Genomic DNA, 18,474 nt, shown 5'->3' with positions numbered 1-18,474 from the left:
CAAAATCAACAGCCCCTCTTTCACTCAAGAGCCAATGTCAGCCATGATGGAAACTGCGACGCGACACCACGATGCATGCACACGGCCAGCCTCAGAAGTGACTCATGATGCTCACAGCAGCGACACCAAGTGGAGCAAAAGGGTAGGGCAGCTCTATTTCAAGCGGTCACATTCTGCTAATCAGCATCAGAATGTGCAGGATTGGGACAGATTTAACTGCCACCCATCAATAAGAGATAATTAAATCTTATTGTAATGACGTACTTCAAGACACCCATCAAACCCTTTGCTGCAGTCAAAGGTCAGCAGTGACTATCACGTCCATTTAGGAGAGCGCCAACCACATCATCAAGAATAATCAACGTCCTGGAGGCTTTGGTGTTACTGCTTCTTATCTTCTATCCAGCATTAGGGTAAAAAAAATATGGCAGCCTAATTATGCTGCTTGGAAAGAGAAGGGGGTCATTATGGTGATATGGTGTCACATGCCGTCAGGAAGCGGCAAAGAAAGGGAGAGAACAAGAATCAGATGAGGCCAGGGCCGCACGACTTCAGGTTCAGAGTCAGGACAAAAAAGATGAGAGAAGGTGAGACAGAGGAGGAGAGGCATGCACATCTCCAGAATGACAAAACCAGGCACAGGAGGAGGAGAGAGGAAGAGACAAAGGAGCTGGGAAATGCACGTCTCCAGGATCAGAGTCAAACAACAAACAGCAGAAGAGATGAAGAGATGGGGGATGAAAGGGCTGCACGTCTCCCGAATGACAACGAGAGTCACAAGGATGGCAGATCAACCAGAAGTGATGCCATCAAAAGTGTCCTTCGTTAAACGAGGAGGAGCTATATTTGCCTTGCTATGCGTCTTTCTTCTTTAATAAACTGAGTTTTTCTTCTCCAATTTCCAAAGCAAAGTGATACCAATAGCATTCAGGAAAATTTAATGTTCATTCTGGTCACATCAGACTACACTACCCTTCTCTCAAAGGGTGCCCCAACGGGTCACCCCATTGTCTAGTAAATTACTAAACTAAATGGTGCACAAATAATGGAATAATGAGATAGTGTTCATGGTTCATGGACCATTTGGAAATCTGATGGCGAAAGGGAAGAACTGTTCCTGAGCTATTGAGTGTGAGACTTCAGGGTCCTGTACCTCCTCCCTGGTGGTAATAATAAGAAGAGGATGTCCTGGACAGTGTGGGTCCTCAAACTATGGATCAATGCCACCTTTTTCAGGCACTGCCTTGTGCAGATGTCCTCAGTAGTGAGGAGGTTGTGCCCATGGACTAGCTGAGTCCACAAGCCTCCTCAACTTCTTTTAATCCAGTACACTGGGGCCTCCTTCCCTGGCTATGATGCAACCAGTTAGAATGTACTCCAACATACTGTATGTCAATAGAAATTGTATGTGTCTTTGGTAACATACCAAATTTCCTCAAACTCCTAATGAAGTACAGCTGTAGGTGTGCCTTCTTCATGATTACATCAGTGTGTTGGACTCAGGATAGATCTTCTAAGATGTTGACAACCAGGAACTTGAAGCTGCTCACGCTATCTACCGCTGACTCCTCAGTGAGGACTAGTGTGCGTTCTCCCAATTTCCCCTTTGTGAAATCCATAATCAGTTCTTTGTTCTTGCTAACATAGATTGTGAGTTTGTTGTTGCCACACCATTTAAACAGCCAATCTATCTAACTTACCCCCATCTAAGATTCATATGCCCACTTCCCTGTTCCCATCTAAGGTTCAACCAACAACAGTGGTGTTATCAGTAAATTATAGATGATGTTCTTGTCCACCACTTTCATCTATAATCGATAGTATTCCTCCCCAATTGTAATTTTACTTTCAGCAAGTGATTGAAATTTAATGTATGATTCCTCGTTCATATCTCTTTGTTTAAACTTGGATCAGTGATGATCCTTCAGTCTGCTTTGTGTACTTATATATGGCTAATGCCCTGTAGGGTGCAGAGTCCTGTGGATGCTCAAAACCTCCAGTAACTCTGCACTTTTTCTGCAAATGAACAGCAAGCACTATTCAGAATCAGAATCAGGTTTAATATCACTAGCATATGTCATAAAATATGTTGTTTTACGGCAGCAGTATGTTGCAATCATGATAAGTTTTAAAAAGCTATAAATTACAATAAGAAATATATAATGAAAATTATATAAGTAGTGCAAAAAGAGCAAAAAACAGAAAATCAGTAGTGAACAAGTGTGCACGGGTTCATTGTCCAGTCACAAATCTGATGGTAGAGGGGAAGAAGCTGCTCCTGAGATGTTAAATATTTGTCTTCAGACTCCTGTACCTTGATGGTAGCATTTAGAAGAGGGTATGTCCTGGATGATGGGGGTCCTTAATGATGGATGTCACCATTGTGAGGCATTGCCTTTTGAAGATGTCCTCAATGCTGGGGGGGCTAGTGCCCTTGATGGAGCTGGCTGAGCTTACAACCTTTTGCAGCTTTCTAATCCTGTGCAGTGACCCCTCTAAAACAGATAATGATGCAACCCATTCGAATGCTCTCTACAGTACATCTGTAGAAATGAGCTAGAGTCTTTGTTGACATACCAAGTCTCCTCAAGCTCCAAAAGAAATATAGCAGCTGTCATGCCTTCTTTGTAATTGTTGGGCCCAGGATAGATCTTCAGAGATGATGACACCAAGGAACTTGAAACTTATCACCCTTTGAACTGCTGATCCCTTGATAGGACTGTTGTATGTTTCCTGGGCTTCCCCTTACTAAAGTCCACAATCAGTTCTTTAGTCTTACTGACATTGTGCAAGGTTGCTGTTGCAAAAACATTCACCCTGCTGATATTTGTCGCTCCTTCATCAGCCACAAGATGCAGACTGTTATTACTGGCTACTTAAATCTATTACAATATACAGTATGCTCCAGACCATCTCCAGAGTAATGGTTCTGTGTATAGTTGTCATCAGTATTATATCTTGCCTGACAAGGTAGAATGTTTGTGATTGTTCCACTTTACAAATGTAATATTATTGTGTCATATTCTAGCAATTATAATTATGTGCGCTTAAGAGCATCCAGATTATCTGCCAAAGTTGCTGGAATGTGAAATAGAAGTTGCATGTGAATTGAATAGATGAAATTCCGTAGCTCAACTCTTCAAGATAAATTAATTAAACTATAACAACAGAACAGTCTGTGCTCTCATTTGCCATATTATGTAAATATTCTAAATATATTAAGATGAAATGAGCTGCCATTGGAAGTGGTGGATGCATTTCAATTTCAGCATTTAACAGAAGTTTGGATAAGTACGTGGATGGGAGGGTGAAGGATGACTAGGGTGCAACTACAGGTCAATGGACTAGAAAGAGTTATAGTTTGGCACAGACTAAATAGGCTGAAGAGCATGTTTCTGTGCTGGAGTGCATTATTTGCGAATGCAGTGTGTGTTTTTACAATATGCACATTGCTTGCTTTAATATATTATCTGAAATGTGAACGCTACTGACAAAGCACCAGCTGCATACTGCAAAATCTATTGCATAACACAATGTTTGTGCATTAAGTAAATGAACCAGCAAAAATCAAATTGCTCAACGAGATCAAATATTGAGTGCACCTGTAGTTCCTTTAGCGTAGCTTGCTCTGTGTCCGACATATAGGCACAAATTTTGGAAAATCCAAGAAATGCACTGTCAAACCTGCTGTTGAAGCTTTATCAAACTCAGTGAGCTTTCAATACTTTGTTGAGTCTGTATAAAATTCATAATTTCTTTCAGATGTCTGAAATGCTTTCTTGCTCTGATATCATCCAATTACTAGGGATGAAATTGCTTATTTTTAGGAATAAAATTACGTATCCAGGATACAATTGTTTGTATAGAGCTATTTCAATTTAGTTATATATTTTACTCCAGAACAATTTATCTGCAATTATTGGGTTCACATCTCATGTTCTGATTTTCACAACCAGAAATAACAACTTTTATCTATTCCATCAAACCCTTTAATCATTTTAGATCATTATACTTTAACTTTTAATTTCTAAATCAAGAGAGCATATTCTGTTCCAAAACTGTAATACTTCAAACTGTGTTAACATTTTGGTGCTACCCAAGAACAATATATAAGCAACAACTTTCAGCTGGTGGCAATTAATTTCACACTAACGTGTGTACTATATGTGAGCTTAACCGTGGCAGATCCCATCATGAGACCCAAATGTTTGATGCATTGGGTGAGAATACCATTTTTTAATCTTGCTTTATCTCTAGAAAGTGGCTCTAAAGCATTTTTTAGAGCCAGTTGGGACCAAAAAGATTGCAGATGCTGAAATAGAAGCTGGAATACTCAGCAGGTCTCTATCTTAGTAGAGAGAGAAATAGTTGAAGTTCAGCTAAAAAAAACCCTTCATGTAGCAATCTGTTCTGCTGATAAAAAGTTGACTCTGTTGTCCTCCCTATGGATGCTGCCTGACCTGCTGAGTGCTTTTAGTATTTTCTGTTTTCATCTTATAGCCAATGATGGTCTATATAATGTATGGAGGAATTCAGAAAGATTTGTTGAAGAAATACATAGATGGAGCAGTTTTGGAGGAATGTTGAGACTGGAACAATACGGAGATTTGAATGTAAGGTAGAAATTTTTTTTAAATAAACTTAAGAGACAACCTATACTACCATTGAGGCTTTCACTGAAACAGGTGGATGGACCACAAGGTTAAGGTCATGTCGCACCATACTGCTCTCAATAAAAATTCATGACAAGAGCCTGGAAGATATGAAATGCTTCCTATATCTCAGGGACAATGTCTAGTTGAAGGCAAACATCAATGATGAGGTTTACCACTACTATTACTGTGCCAGCGCAGTTTTTGGTCCTTTTGGGAAACGGTATTTGGAGGTCAAGACCTTAAATCCAGCACACAAGCCACGATCTTCATGACTTTGCTGACATATATGATGCTGAGAGCTAGATGGCCTACAGCATTTGACAGCATTTCAAAGTTCAAAATAAATTTTTAATCAAAATGCATATATATTACCATGTAATATATTGAGATTCATTTTCTTACAAGCATTTACAGCAAAAAGAAAAAAATGAAGAAATGTTTTAAGCAGATATAAATAATTAAAATTTTAAAATTAACATTTTTCCTAAAGAGGTAATTAAATGAAGACTCATTAGAGTATTAAGTAATAGCTTAAACATTAAATTAAACTGTAAAAAAAAATACTCTTTTCCATCTAATTTCTGGTTGGCAATTCTTATTCAAATGAATGGAGGCTTTGATCCAATCCCAGCTCTGGTTGCTCTAAGATTAGAATGCTGGGGGACATCAACACATCCAGGTTAGTAGATGCTAGTGATACAGCCAAGTGACAAATGTGTTAGGCATCTTAATTCAGTCCATTGTTTTAACCCTTTGTCTGCAGCATTTATTATTTTGGACTTATTCTAGCATGCTGTTGTCAAACATTCTTCTCATATGTCAGCAGTGCTACTCAGTTTATTGCTTCCTTTGAGCAAGTAATGCAAAAGGATTTTCACAATTACAGCTATTTTCACAAACTGATTAACTTCTTCAAAATACATCTCTACATATGCTTTTATATCGGATTTTAAATAAATTGACCTCTAGGGAATTTCAAAATGCTTCCATTTATCAGCCCGTTAAAAAGTCTAATAAGATTTGACAGCCTGGTAGATATTTTAGGGATTATTGCACTTCATTCCCTATAATTAGATCTCTTCATTATTTCAACAGAATATTTTTTCTATTCATTTTTAATCATCAATTGGCTTCCAAAGTCATTCTGTTACTGTAGTTTTAAAATATTCACTCTGTCCAACCTCTTTAGGGTATTTGCAACTCCATTACCAATATGGTTTCTCCAGAAAACTGAGATATTTGTATTTCTTCCTTTACTTAAAATAATTTATGTACTGTACCTTGTAAATAATAATAGAACTCACCATCTATCCGTTTCCAAGTTAACTGGGTTCCACATACATAGAAGAGTACAGCACAAGAACAGGCCTTTTGGCCCACAATGTTTTGCCAGGCTAATTAAATTAATAATTAAATGCCCAGCTAAACTGATCCCTCTGTCCATACAATATTCATATCCTTCCATTTCCTACACATTCATGTGCCTGTCTTAGAGCCTCTTAGGTACCTGTATCATGTTTGCCTCCACCACCATCCCCCTCTCATCTTAAACGTATATCCTGTAGTGTTAGACATTTCAACCCTATCTATGCCTCTCATAATCTTATAAATGTCTATCAGATTTGCCTTCAGCCTCTGCCACTCCAGAGAAAACAATCTCCATTTGTCCATCCTCTCCTTATAGCACATGCCAGCTAATCCAGGCAACATCCTGGTAAACCCCTCTGCAAGCTCTCCAAAGCTTTCACATCCTTCCTATAATGGGGCGATCAAAACTGAATGCAGCATTCCAGAAACAAAAAACAAGAGAAAATCACAAAATGCTGGAGACACTCAACAGGTCAGGGAGCATCTATGGAAAACAGTTGATTTTTCAAGCTGAGACCCTTTAGCAGGACTGAAGCTTCTTGGCCCGAAACGTCGACTGTGCTTTTTTCCATAGATGCTGCCTGGCCTGCTGAGTTCCTCCAGCATTTTGTGTGTTTTGCAATACTCCAGATGCAGTCTAACTAGTGTTTCAAAACACTTTGACATAATTTTCCAACTCTTGAACTCTGCACCTCAGCTTTTAAAGGCAATCATGCCATATGCCTTCTTTACCACCATATCTACCTGTGTAGCTACTCTCAGGGATCTATGGACTTGGATCCAAGATCTCATTGCATATCATCTCTGTTATGAGTCCTGCCATTATCAGTGGTCTCCCAAAGGGCAACACTTCATATTTGTTTGAATTGCATCTGCCATTTCTCAGTAATGAACATTTTTTCATTAATGCACAGTCTTCACAATGGAAGAACCTGCAGTATACCGGACATTCAAGAGTGTCAGGGAAGTGAAGTTTGTGCAGTGAAAATTACAACTGAGAAGGTGCTCAGGAAGCTTAATGGTCTGAGGGTGGATAAATCTCCTGGATGTGATGGAATGCAGCCTCTGGTTCTGAAGGAAATAGCTGGAGAGATTGTGGAGGTATTAAAAAGATCTTTCAAGAATCACTAAATTCTGGCATTGTACCAAGTGACTGGGAATTTGCAAATGTTACTCCACTATTTATGAAGGGTGGGAGGCAGCAGAAAGGAAACTGTAGACCTGTTAGCCTGACATCAGTGGTTGGGAAATTGTTGGAATCGATTGTTAGGGATGAGATTACAGAGTACCTGGAGGCACATGACAAGATAGGCCAAAGGCAGCATGGTTTCCTGAAAGGAATATCCTGTCTGACTAACCTACTTCAATTCTTTGAGGAAATTACAAGCAGGGTAGACAAAGGAGATGAGGTAGATGTAGTATACTTGGATTTTCAGAAGGTCTTTGACAAGGAGCTGCACATGAGGTTGCTAGCAAGACAACAGCCCATGGAATTACAAGGAAGTTACTAGCATGGGTGGAGCATTGGCTTATCAGCAGAAAACAGGGAGTGGGAATAAAGGGATCCTATTCTGTCTGGCTGCTGGTTACCAGTGGAGTTCTACAAGGGTCGGTGTTGGGACTGCTGCTTTTTACGATGTATGTCAATGATTTGGACTATGGTATTAATGGATTTGTGGCTAAATTTGCCAACAATACAAAGATAGGTGGAGCAGCGTGTAGTGTTGAGGAAACAGAGAGCCTGCAGAGAGACTTAGATAGTTTAGGGGAATGGGCAAAGAAGTGGCAAATAAAATACAATGTTGGAAAGTATATGGTCATGCACTTTGGTGGAAGAAATAAATGGGCCAACTATTATTTAGATAGGGAGATAATTCAAAATGCAGCGATGCAAAGGGACTTGGGAGTCTTTGTGCAGGAGACTCTAAAGGTTAACCTCCAAGTTGAGTTGGTGGTGAAGAATGCAAATGCAATGTTGGCATTTATTTTAGAGGTATAGAATCTAAGAGCAGGGATGTGATGTTGAGGCTCTATAAGGTACACGTGAGACCACACTTGGAGTATTGTGTGCAGTTTTGGGCTCTTTATTCTAGAAAGGATATACTGACATTGGAGAGGGTTCAGAGAAGATTCACGAGAATGGTTCCAGGAATGAAAGGGTTACCGCATGAGAAACATCTGGCAGCTCCTTGGGCTGTATTCCCTGGAGTTCAGGAGAATGAGGTGAGATCTCACAGAAACATTCCAAATGTTAAAAGGCCTGAACAGATTAGATATGACAAAGTTATTTCCCATGGTAGGGGAGTCTAGGACAAGAGGGCACCACTTCAGGACTGAAGGACACCTATTTAGTACAGGGATGCGGAGAAATTACTTTAATCAGAGGGTGGTAAATCTGTAGAATTTATTGCCAAGAGTGGCTATGGAAACTAAGTCATTGGGTGCATTTAAAGCAGAGATAGACAGAATCTTGATTAGTCAGGGCATCAGAGGGTATGAGGGGAAGGCAGGAGAGTGGGAATGACTGGAAGAATTGGATCAGCCCATGATTGAATGGTGGAGCAGACTTGATGGGCTGAATGGCTACTTCTGCTCCTGTATCTTATGGTCTTAAATTGCACTGATTGTAAAATAGGATATAAGAATTTACCCGGTTATTGGATTTGTACAGAGATGAGTTAATATATATATATTTTTTATTTTAGTAATAATGTAGTGGCATCTTGGACAATAGGTTTAGTTAGCATTGCTAACTTCCCACAAATGCAGACAGAGTGATGGTGATCACATTCATGTGTGTATTAAGATTGCTATCCTCAGTCTATCTTGTTTATCAACAAGAAATATTTCTAGCCCCTCAATCTTCAAAGGATTGTGAATCATTAGAAGATCTTCTGCATGTTTAAAACCATGTTTCTGAGAAGCACACATGATGCATCTATCTTCAGCAAGATCAAACTGGCACAAGATTTTCATGGCCAACACTTTCCAGAGAGATGAATTTTAGGGGATAAGGGTACCTTCAACGTCTAATTTCATAGTCCTAAAATAGTGCTGAGCAATACCACATTGAGAGTCATGTACAATAGGTACCAGAATTGTGAAAAATGCTACTGGTCTTCCAAAAGTGAGATTAAGTGCAGGGGTATCTATTGTATGTAGAGACTTCATTGTGTACTGCATAAGCTAGCAATCTTAGGACTTTAGCCATTGGTGGAGGAAGAGCAACACATAGACCCAGAGCTAGAGAAACATGATGAACAAGTTAAAGAACCAGAAGTAAATCTTTGCAGAATACCTTCAGCCTCATCTGCCAGCATAACTGAGGACAAAGGCTTTAAGTGCATGAACAATTAATGACTCTCTAATAAAGAGATGCTTTTCAAGGAGGCTTCTAAATCATAGAACCCACGCAAGCATAGCGGTCCTTTTCTCATTCGGATAATTAATATCCGCATAGTAGACTGATAATCAGTTGAGACAGCCCAGATCCCTCACATCAGCCATTGTATGACTTTCCACATTAACCATTACACATCAATGAAAAGATCATTTGCTACCACTGATAATTCCTGAGGAGATGAAATAAGGAACTGGTACACTTGTCAAATGCTGCTGCTTATTTCAAACTCACCAATTACTGAAATATTTAGTAGTTGAAACTGACAAATCCTGATCCTCATAATTCTGGAACTGCCAGATCCTCATGTTAAGTAATAAAAGGGAGAAAAACAAGTAAAATGAGAGTTTTTTTTTTAACTTGTGTCTTTTCTAGAAATACCTACTTCATTACTGTTTAACCAATTTTGAATCAAATTACCTCATAAAGTTAATGCATTGCCAGGTAATTAACAGGGTTGTAACCACAATGCTCCCTATCTGCCAGACAATGGCATTAAATTATTGTAATTTCCTTTAACCATGCAAGGATTAAAACATTTCTTACATTGCGAAACAGCATACATTAAGCAAAGTACCAACACAGTGGAGACATTTTTTCAGCTCCATTAGAAATCAATTGTACAAGAAGTTAAAAATGAGTGCCTTCAATTGCTACTTCATTGCACCCTTCAGAAGGTTTCACCCTGCCTGTTTTATGATGGTAAAAGCATGCACTCATTATAGCAAAGTGTGATTAATTTATACTTTATTTTTTTTGGGGAGGGGGGAATGTAGGTATCATTGTCGTCTCCAATTGCCCTTGAAATGATAATACAATTCCTCTGGTGAATGTACTCCAACAGTGCAATTAAGAATTTAATTTCAAGATTTAGGCCTGAAGGACTGTTGATATATTTCAAGTAAGGATGGTATATGATTTCAAAGGAAACCATGCAGGTTGTAATGTTTCATGTACCTACCTGTGTTTTTCTTTGTGTTAAAGTTTATCAGTTAGAGATGACTTCCGGTCGGCAGCCAAGCAGAGAAGCACAGAAATGCATCGATAGCCTCCCCACTACACTGGATTCTTTATAAAATATTTTCTCCTATACTCTCTGCCTGGTAACATTTGCAGTGCTTGGACAGTGAGGTCTGGTGTGACTTGGTCCTGTTAGGTACCGACTGCCATGATAGGTGGAATAATATTCAGTCTTCTCACTCTCTCTCTCTCTCTCACTCTCTCTCTCTCTCTCTCTCTCTCTCTCTCGCTCTCTCGCTCTCTCTCTCTCTCTCGCTCTCTCTCTCTCTCTCTCTCTCTCTCTCTCTCTCTCTCTCTCTCTCTCTCTCATTTCCTTTACCTCCAATTCAGTGAACTCTTCAACCTTTTGCGGGAAGAGCACTGGGTAAAGTCTGTTTGTTTTTTTTTCAAATATCAGTTTATAATTCCATTTTATGGTTCAATTTTTAGAACCATGTCTAATAAACCATGGGGGAATTGTTCTATCTCTCACTAAGCACATTTTAGGAGTGCTGAATGCTTACCATTTCCTTTAAGTAACAATAATGAAGACACTACGCCTGACAGGAAGTTGTACTGTTAGATGATCATTGTTCTTAAGAACTTGCTGCTACGTTCTGTAGCAGCTGTCTTGTGCATTGGGGGGTGGAGGGAAGGTATGCCAATGCCAGTTTTGTTTTAAGAACCCTTAGAAGGCCTTGTTATATAGGATTTACTTCTGCCCTGTTTCTCTTTGTATTACACTTTTGTCTTAGAGCTGATACCCGAAAACATGACACTGCTTATGCCTATCAACCTGTTATCCTTTTTAAAGGAGAATGGTTAGTTCATTAAATTTTGTGAGCTGGAATGTCAAGGGGCTGAATCATCCTGTTAAAAGAAGGAAGATGTTCTCACATCTCAAACAGTTTAACACAGCAATTGCATTTCTACAAGAAACACACATTCGCAGTTCTGATAATTCCCATCTTTTAAGTCACGATGGGCGGGGCAGCACTTTCACTCCAATTTTCAGGCTAAAGCCGGGGGTGGGGGGGGTGGATTCTCATAAATCAAAACGTTCCCTTTGAGCTCCACAACACAATATCAGATACAAGCGGCCATTTCGCCATTGTTTCAGGAAAATTATATAACACACTGGTAGTGTTGGCTAACATATATGCTCCTAACTCAGATGATGTGGACTTCTTTGTAAGTTTTTTTTCTGCGCTGCCTGATTTGAGTTCATACTCTCACATACTAAGTGGAGACTTCAACTGTTGGTTAGATCCAGTGCTGGATCGATCGTCTCCTGTTCCCCGAGTATGAAGCAAATCTGCCTCATTAATTCAGTCCTTCCTCTCCAACTATGGCATCTCTGATGCATGGCGCTTTCTCCACCCAAGTAAGAGAGAATATTTTTTCTTCTCACACGTCCCAACACACCTTTTCTAGAATTGACTACTTTCTAATTGATAATCAGCTGTTCCTGTGTTTATCAGAGCATAGTGATATCAGACTATGCTCCGGTTGTCCTGTCTATAATTCTTCCTGGCCTTCCTCAAATGAATAAGCACTGGCATTTTAATTCGACTTTACTGTCAGATAATGACTTTGTAAAATTTATGGAGGACCAGATAATCTTTTTCCTTAATACCAATACGTCACCTGAAATCTCAAGCCTGGTTGTTTGAGACGCTTTGAAAGCATACCTCAGGGGTCAAATATTTTTTTACACTGCAAATATGAAAAGAAACACCATAAAGAGCGACTTAACCTGGCCAATCAAATTAAAGAAATAGATCAACAATATGCTTGAATTAAAAATCCAGAGCTATATAAAAAATGAGTGGTACTCCAAACTAAATTTGACCTTATTTCCACTCACCCAATTGAATGCCAAATCTTGAAGAGCAAGAGTCAGGTTCTATGTTCATGGTGACAAGTCTGGTAAATTTTTAGCCAACCAATTAAGGGGCTTCAAAGCCAAACAACACATCACAAAAATTCGAATGGAAAATGGAAGCATCACCTCGAATCACTCTGAAATCAACGACACATTCAGCAACTTTCACTCCCTACTTTACATCTCTGAATCCCCAAATGATAACATTTTGGTCGAGAATTTTTTAAATAGCTTAAATATCCCTATGCTCTCTGCTGATCTCAAAATGAGACTGAATGAGCCAATATCATTAGAGGTAATATCCTAAGCCATCTCATCACTGCAGACTGGTGAATCTCCAGGGCCCAATGGGTTCCCTGTAGAATTGTTTAAATCATTTTCGTCACTGCTCTCACCTCAACTAACCTTGGTTTTATCTGATTCGTTTAAGCAAGGTAAACTGCCAGCGTCATTTAATGAGGCATACATCATTCTTCTAGCAAAGAGAGGCAAAGATCCAACAGAGTGCTTCTCATACAGGCCAATCTCTCTGTTAAGTGTTAATGTCAAAATCTTAGCTAAAGTTCTGGCCCGTATATCGGAGAACATCCTACCCTCTATTATTTCTGAAAACCAAACCGCCTCCCCTTTTTTAACATACACTGTCTTTTAAATATCTTATATTCACCTTCAGTTGGGATTCCCGAATGTGTTATCTCCTTAGACGCAGAGAAAGCGTTCAACCATGTGGAATGGAATTTACCTCTTTGCTGTTTTAGAAAAATTTAATTTTGGACCAAGTTTCATCATATGGATTAAATTGTTAAATTCGTGTCCCACTGCCTCTGTTTTGACCAACTCTCAGCAATCCCAACCTTTCAATCTCAAACATGGAACCACCAATGATGCCCCTTAAGCCCGTTACTTTTAGATCTGGCCATAGAGCCATTGGCGATAGCGTTCCACGGTTGTGCGGATCTGATGGGGATTTGGAGGGAGGGAGTTGAGCACAAAGTCTCCCTTTATGCTGACGATCTTTTACTTTTTATATCAAACCCGATCACCTCCTTACCCCCCATGTTCTCACTCCTTAACAAATAGTTAGCCTGTTCTCAGGATATAAACTTAATTTACACAAAAGCAAACTTTTTCCAATAAATGGAGAAGTACAAGTGTCAGTTCCATAACCTCCCTTTTAAGGTAGTGAATAACCAATTTACTTATCTTGGCATCACAGTAACAAGTAAACATCTATTTGGAGAAAATTTCACTAATTTGTACAAAACAGAGCCTAGCACAGTGTTCACCCTTGTCCATGTCCCTGATGGGCTGAATTAATGTTATCAAAATGTCCTTCCTAAATTCTTATACCTTTTTCAATCCACACTGATTTTCATTCCTAAAGTCATCTTTGACTTGCTAGACTCAATCATATTGTCCTACTTATGGAAGGGCAAGCGTCCCCGACTGAATAAAGTTCATCTACAAAAATCTAAAAGTGTTGGGGGTGTGGCTCTGCCCAATTTCCACTTATATTACTGGGCAGCTAGCAAACTCTATCTCATCTTTTGGTCTCATTTCCACAACCAATCTGACTGCCCAATATGGGTGGCAATAGAGCTGAACTCTATTAAGAATTTCTCTATTTCCGCACTTCTTGGATCCGCACTCCCTTTTCTTACACCTAAGCCAATTGCTAATCCTGTTACCAGGCACACCCTGAGAATATGGGTTCAGTTCAGAAAGTATAGTGGTCTCTATGACTTCTCTCTTTTAAGTCCTATTCTACATAATCACCTCTTCCAGCCTTCTATACATGATCCAACAATTCAAGACTGGTATAGAAAGGGCATCAGGCGCTTTAAAGACAACTGTTTTGCATCATTTGAACAAACGTCTGCAAAGTTTAACTTACCCAACACTCATTTCTTCAGATTCTTGCAAATTAGACATTTTATCAGCCCTCTGTTATCAAACTTTCCTGAGGCACTTGACACAAACGTCGTTGATATGTTTCTGTGCATGAATCCATTGCGCAAAGGTCTAGTATCTACTATTTGTGACAAGCTAGCAGTTCTGAGGCGAGCCCCCCTTGACAAAATTAAAACTGCGTGGGAGCAAGATTTAAATTTTTCACTGTCAGACAATGTATGGGATTCAGTTCTCAAGTTAGTTAACTCAACCTCTTTATGTGCCCACCACAGCCTGTTACATTTCAAGGTCATACACAGGGCCCATATATCTAAAACTAAATTATCTTGCATTTACCCAGTTGTTAATCCCTGCTGCAACAAATGCTAAAGGACCGAGGCTTCCTGTATTCACATGTACTGGGCATGCCCTAGCTTGGAAAAATACTGGAAAGATGTTTTCCAAAGTCTATCCCAAATACTTAATTACATTCTGGAACCTAACCCTTTGATTGCTCTTTTCAACACCTCCGGAGAGGAGGACACGCACCTAAGTCCAACCAAATGTCGCATACGTCTTTTGCCTCTCTTTTGGCCAGGCACGCTGTTGGAGGGATGCTGCCCTACCCACCCATGCTCAGTGGCTTAGGGACATCATGTCGTCTACACCATGAGAAGATCCATTATTCAACTCTCAATTCGGACATAAAGTTCTAAAAGGTGTGGGAACCCTTTCTTGAATATTTTCAGAATTCCCAGCCAAACTAAAGGTTTATCCCTTCTTCCTTTCCCCTGCACATAACTCCCTGACTTTCAACATTCTCCAGTAAAATTCTACGAACTCTGACGTGTAAACATACAACAGTTTACGTGTTAGGAAAATACGCATTCTGTATACCAATGCAGCTCTGTGTGGATAAAGGTTCTGTTTAACCCTTTTTGCCAATGCAATGATGGCTTGGAGATGGGAATTGGGAGGGGTTGGTCCGGGCAGGGAGGGCAACCAAAGCATGATTGTACTATGGCTGCATCTCTTTCATAGATGTGAATTGTACATTTGTTATGTACCGCACAAACCTCCTTTGTACTATGCTTTCTTGATTTAAAAAAACCAATAAATATATTGCTAAGAAAAGGAGGTTTATCAGTTAGAGAAATAATGTCTGAGTAACCTCTAGCAAGTAACTGCGATGCATTTTGTACTGCAGTCATAATGCACCTGTGGTGGAGGGAAATAGTTGATGGAGTGCCTGTAAGCAGTCTTTGTTTTGGCTGCACTCACACAGGCAAGTAGAGTATTCCATCTCAATGTTGACTTGTGCCCTGTAAATAATAAGATGGTTTTGGGGTGTCAGGTGTTGGGTCACTTACTGTCAGATACATGGCCTTGCACCTGCTTTACTATCTGGCTGTTCAGTTGAGTTTCTGTTCAGTGATCTCCAGGAAACTGATAGTGGAAGACTTGATAATGATAATGACATTAAATCTCAGCACAGAAGCAGGCCATTCAACCCAATTCATCCATAAAACTAATTTACTTGCGTGACCTAGCTCTATTTGCCTGAATTGTACTCGTATCCCTCAACATCTTTCCCAAGCATATGGCTATATAAAGATCTTTTAAATATTGTAATTCTACTCATAAGGTATAGGTTGTTGAAGAATGTCATGCCTGGTGCATACATGTTATAGATGTTTCCTTCCATTATCAGCCCATATCTAAACTTTGCCTTGGTCATGCTGGATGCAAGTATTTGCTGAGGAGTTCCAAATGAAATTAAATATTGCAAAACTATCTGCAATCCAAATTTCTGATCTTGTGATGGTAGGAAATACATTGTTGAAATAACTGACAATGGCAGGGCCTCGGACCCTACCTTGAGAAACCCCTGAGGTAATATCCTGAAACCAATGGGGTGTTTCCTTCATGATACACATTCACATCAGTTTGACCAGTGCTCCTTGATGCCACCCTCAGTCAAATGCTGCCCTGACGCTAACACAGATGGATTTCAGCTCTTTGGTCCATATTTGTAATAGCATCTAAGCTGAGTAGTTCTGGAGAAACCCCAGCTGGGCATTGGTGGACAGGTTATGGGTAAGTACTACTTGAAAACATTATTCATGACACCAGCCATTACTTTGTAAATGATTGAAATACTCAGATTTAGTTTGCCTTGTTCCTTGCAGACAGGACATTTGTGGAGTGCTTTCCCACATTATCAACTAGATATCAGCATTGAGGCCATGATGGCTGTCACTTACCATATTAATCTTGTGATAGATTATGATAGTTATTTACATATCAGCTTGATCATGCAACCATTATTGCTGTATGAGAATGTTAGATTCTTGAACTAAGGGACATAGCCTCAAGATTCAGGGGAGTAAATTTAGGATGGACATGAGGAGGAACTGCTTTTCCCAGAGAATGATGAATCTGTGGAATTCTCTGCCTAATGAAACAGTGGAGGATGCCTCAGTAAATATATTTAAAACAGGGTTGGATAGATTTTTGCATAGTAGGGGAAAAGGCAGGAACGTGGAGATGAGTCCATGGTCAGATCAGCCATGACCTTATTGAATGGTGGAGCAGGCTCGATGGGTCAGACGGCCTACTCCTGCTCCTATTTCTTATGTTCTTTTCAGAAACGTATTTCAACCTCAGATTTTTCTGTGGCCTGTGATACATAAAACATTACATTTTTTGCCAACCAATTCTTACGGTTTCAAACATCTCTGAAAAACACCTAGTATATAAATTTCTCTGTTTTCCAAGAAAACATTTAAGGTGTATGGGAATTCAGAATTAATTAACATAACAAATACACTGTGGATACAGTACACCCTTTAAAGAATGAACAGAAACTAAAGCAACGCTGAGGTCATTTTCACCATCATTAATTCAAAGTTAACCTTGGTAGATCAGATTCCCTACGGTTATTCAGCTAGTTTCTGTGATCACAATTGGAGCTGCATCAATATTTCAGGAAGCTGTTAAGCAATTTTAAAATAGGATAATTTGAAGAAGAATCTAGTGCTCTCCTGGCATATCTGACGAATACACTCTTCTAACCCAAATGGATACAACTCCAATGCTCCTTGCACCCTGTATGGCCAATATACACTGCTCCACTTTCATAGGGAATCCTGTAAACTTATACTTCAAACCTCCCAACATAGAGCGGTTATTTCTACTTTGATTACACACGATGTTCCTACAGAATGGCTACAAGGCAAAGGAAATCAATCCTTAAAAGGGCCAACAGAAAAACAAGGAAACCTAACAATGAGGAGGAACCTGTCACTGCCACCTGTCTTCTCTATATTTCTACAGTTTCTGGAAGGATTGCCAAGATCCTGAAGAATTTACTACCATCCACAAACCCGTACGGAAGCTCAAATCCCAGCCTATGTAGACCAGAGTTGACCTGGGACTCAGGATGGCTGGCATTTACAGAATTCCCTGTGTATGTGGAGCAGTGTATATTGGCACAGTGGAATCCTGCATCAAAGAGCATAGGAGGTGCATGCGTTTGGGTTACTTGGAGAAATTGATGGTAGCAGAACATTACGTTCGCAATTGCCATAGGATTGACTTTGACGGCACAAAACTACTGTGCCACTCCAATGGCTTTTTGGACCACCTGGTGAAGGAAGCCACTGAAATAAGACTAGAGAATAAGAATTTTAACAAAGACGAAGTTCTCGCTCTAAGTAAAAACTGGAATTTGATTGTGAACAAGGTGGAACAGCAGAAACTGATTGGTTGAGGACTAACCAATCAGGAAGGATGGATGACAGGGGTATATATACCACCAAACTAAATATGCCTAGGCATCATCACTAATGAGGATGGCAGAGTTTGTCATCGAAACATAGGTTAAAATTGATATCTGTACCCGGCTGGAAGCTCGAGAAGAGTTTATTTGTCAGGATAATTTACTTTTGCAATAATTTCTTGGGACTTTTACAATGTAAATAAGACACAATGCATGGACTATTCCAAAATGGTCTTCCGGTATGATGGCGACATGACTGGTTGCCGTGGTTTCTACAGGGTCAACAATAGGTGCTACTGTTCTACTTATACGTACGTCTAGTGATTGCAAGATCCTGCTATACATTAAGAACTCAAAGGACTGCAGGTCTAAGCTATCAGCGAGTTGCTTGCTGGCAGAGATAATGAAGGAGCTGCACAATGTGCTGCTGCCTGACTCAACAGAAGCTCACAGTCAAATAACGAGTGGCTGTCGTGGTCGCTGTTCTTGGGTTCGA

The 18,474-nt window shown here is 39.7% G+C and overlaps 1 protein-coding gene across 14 annotated transcripts in view; it reads left to right on the top strand.

The window, feature by feature from the left end:
* The window catches only part of magi2a (membrane associated guanylate kinase, WW and PDZ domain containing 2a), a 552,919-nt gene that overhangs the window by 445,129 nt on the left and 89,316 nt on the right, over window positions 1-18,474 (top strand). The gene's annotated exons all lie outside the window — the stretch shown is intronic.

This window comes from Hypanus sabinus, chromosome 13 (assembly GCF_030144855.1).
Source record: "Hypanus sabinus isolate sHypSab1 chromosome 13, sHypSab1.hap1, whole genome shotgun sequence".
NCBI classification, from domain to species: domain Eukaryota; kingdom Metazoa; phylum Chordata; class Chondrichthyes; order Myliobatiformes; family Dasyatidae; genus Hypanus; species Hypanus sabinus.
Note: the sequence above shows the minus strand (reverse complement) of the source record. Positions and strands in the feature narration are given on the sequence as shown.